Source organism: Doryrhamphus excisus, chromosome 1 (genome assembly GCF_030265055.1).
Source record: "Doryrhamphus excisus isolate RoL2022-K1 chromosome 1, RoL_Dexc_1.0, whole genome shotgun sequence".
NCBI lineage: Eukaryota > Metazoa > Chordata > Actinopteri > Syngnathiformes > Syngnathidae > Doryrhamphus > Doryrhamphus excisus.
This window is the reverse complement of record NC_080466.1, coordinates 31,247,248-31,250,712: the sequence shown is the minus strand read 5'-3', so window position 1 is coordinate 31,250,712 and position 3,465 is coordinate 31,247,248.

Sequence of the window (3,465 nt, the reverse complement as noted above, 5' to 3'; positions counted from 1 at the left end):
TCTCGCGAGAGTCCGACTTGTAGTCTTTTTTTTTCATTCTCCACTTTGTCCACTCAGTTGTGCTGATGGTGGGAGGAGACTTTAATCAAAATCAGTGATCAAATCCACATGATTTTAATGAAGCAATACATTTATTAAATAAATCGTTCATTAAATAAGTCGTTTATTGTGTTACTTGTGTTGTGGTGATGGTGGGAGGAGACTACACAAAATCAGTGATCAAATCCACATGGTTTTAATGAAGCAATACATTATTTAATAACAATATAAAATGACAGCCATTTTACTTTTACAACCAGTAACTGTTACATTTGTTCACTTCCTGCTTTCCTAATATAGTTTATTTTATTTTTTTTGTTTTTGTCACATTGAATTGATAACGAAATTTGCAGTATGGCCCACCTTTGGTTTTTATATGTTTTAAAGAGCAGGTTTCATGCAAAAATGAGTTGTTTTCATGCATGTAAACATACAGTACACGAGTGAGTGAGCTGCAGAGAAGACTTGTTTGATTGTGTCATCCAAACAAAACTGCAGTACTACCACAGCCTGCGTCTCCAATTGGAACTTGAATGGATGATAACGTAAACAAAGTATCTTTTTGGAGTGGACTTTATGAGGTGAATGGAACATGAAGTGGAATGCAGTGTAGTAGAGGGTTGAGTGCTGGGATGGCGGCGCTCCAGACACCCATCTACGAGCCTGAAGGTCAACCGACACCACGACCTTAATGGCAATCAGCGGGGAATGATGATCCGCAGGGGGTCATGATGTGCTATATATATCACTATATTGACACTTACTATGGTACCCATTATGGCATTGAATGCTCATATCACCTCCTACTTCGCGTATGAGGTACATTATTTAAAAAAATAAACAAAAAAACATAACATAAACAAAGCAAAAAATAGTTGTTTTACATGAAAATAACAATTGTTTTTACAAATCTAACACCATGAACTATTTACATTTTTCACAATTGCACTGAACTGTGATTATGCACGTGTTGACACACACGTGCTCATGTGTGCATGTGTTAAAATTTCCCTTCAGTGCGTAGCGGCAAGATGCCTTTCCACTTCCTGGTATGTATTTCTATGATAAAGATGCATGCTGAGCTCTTATAAAATGTACGTCTGCCACCTTGTGGTTATTTTTTACTTAAAACTGCACCAAACACTCTTTTTAAATACGTCAATACGTCACTATGACAGTTGTCCGAGATTGATATCAGTAATCCAGTAATGCCATGCATGAATTTCATTGAAAAAAAAAAAAACTTTTTTATGTTTATGATGCTAAAATCCATTTTAGGGCTGTACTTATAAGACCATGAAACCATCAAACCGTGATATTTTTGCCCAAGGTTATCATACTAACAGAATCTCCACTGAGCTTGTAAATTTCTCTGTAGAGTGCGCAGTACCACTTCCACAACGCCCCAAGCTGCTGCCGAGTCTCAACTTGCCTGCAGTGGTTTCGCTCCTACAGATGATTTGATTCATGGCAGCGAATGCTAGCGACATACCGCAAGTGTTTATCATCAGAAGGCCAAGAATGCGCGTCTCACTCATCGCCTTTCATTCAGACAGTCGCTGCCCGCTTGGATACGTCCTTAACCTTCCTCTCGTGTTAGCTTTCTGTTATCATCTCTTTGGGTTTTGACCCATGTATTAAATCAGCTATAAAATACACTAAAAACAATAAGCTACCATCAAATTTGCTTCTGGTAAGTTTCAGGAAAATATCAGCTCCCAACTAGAAAAGTCTTATTGATCCAATCTCTTGTATCATCTTGTCTTGTGTATTATGTAAATATGTAAAATATGAATGTGTGATATACCTGATATATTTATGCTCTGTTGAATGAATGAATGAATTTGACTGTAAAGATGGAGGGTTATACCGTATATCCGAACTCACCAGGAGATGATCAGACTTTTACAACAAAGTATCACAGCTTTTCCTGGAGAGGGATGGCATGTATTTTATATACAGATAAAATATAAGAACACAAATGTTTTTAAGGGTTAAAAGATGCCGTGTAGTCTGAAAAGTCCTGCAGTCACTGAATGCAGCATAAAAAAAAAATAAAAATGCAGCTTTGCAGATGGAGCATCCGACGTCTGCCTGTACAATCTTTTGAGAGGGTGATGATAATCGCTCAGCATCATTTTGAATGCAAAACATACAAGCATAAGTCAAAATATCAAAAAGAGGCAAATGTGAGAGGAAGTGCTTTTTATACAGGCTTTGAGGAGTGTGTTGGTGTCCATATTTACTGTACATGATTTGACACGGTTTCCTCTGTGAGCAGAAAACAGGGCAAGAAAACAAACAATATTTATATATCATTCCAATGCAATGTCCTTCAAGCGTGCTTTATTTGCAAATGTCAAAAAACACCAATAATGGATGCCCATAGAAACCTTAAAAATCTGTTATATGTCCAAACTGTTTTTTCCCAACTATTTATTTTTTCAAACTACTTTCTTCTTGCTAATTTTCTTCTGGTAATTATGATTTTATTCCCATAATGTATTGATTTTATTCTTGTAAAATTTTAACAGAATTTTCTAAATATGTATTTTGTTTTGTTTCTCGTAATATTATGAATTGTAAAAAAAATTTAAAAAATATATATTTTATATATTTTAAATTTCCCTCATATTTCAAACTTTTTCTCATCAAATTTTCATTTTTTTCAGAACAAAAAAGAACAACTTTTTTCTCTGAATATTTTGACTTCATTCTCATGAAAGTATAACTATTTCTGCAACCTAATTTGGAAGTTGTTTTGTTGGTTTGGACCTATTATGCTTTTTCCACATTACTGCCCTATAAATGTAGTTAAATGTTGTATTGTGGTATTAAACCATGCCAAAGTTTCAGATAATGAGGTTTGCACATTTGGAAGTGAGCTCTGAAAAAAGTTTGGGATGGCTCAAAACGCTCGGTTTCAGACGGTGGGGCAAAACTGCCCCTTTGTGATGTCACAGAGGGGTGGACTTCCTTATATGGGCATGGCTGTAAGCCAGATAAGAGCTCTACAGATTGTGGAAGACCTAGAGAGTTTTCTGTGCTGGTTATTGTGTGTAGCTGCTCTACGGGAGTCCACAACTCAATACAAACAGCGACCATAATAGGTACCCTTTAAGAATATTACGACTTAAAAAATAATATTTCAACTTACTAAAACAACATTATTTTTCCTCATATTACGGACGCTATTCTTATATATATATGTAATACTTTTTGCATAACCTAATTTTCAAAAAATTACAACTTTATTCATTGTTTGCGTTATTCGTCATAATATGAATTTTCAAAATACAGTAAAGTCTCGTTATATCGATATCGGTTATAACGAATTACTGCTTATTACGATACTATTTTCATTTCCCGGCAAATTTCTAGTCTTTTATGATATAATTAGTTCCCGCCAGCCAATTTGGTCTGCTT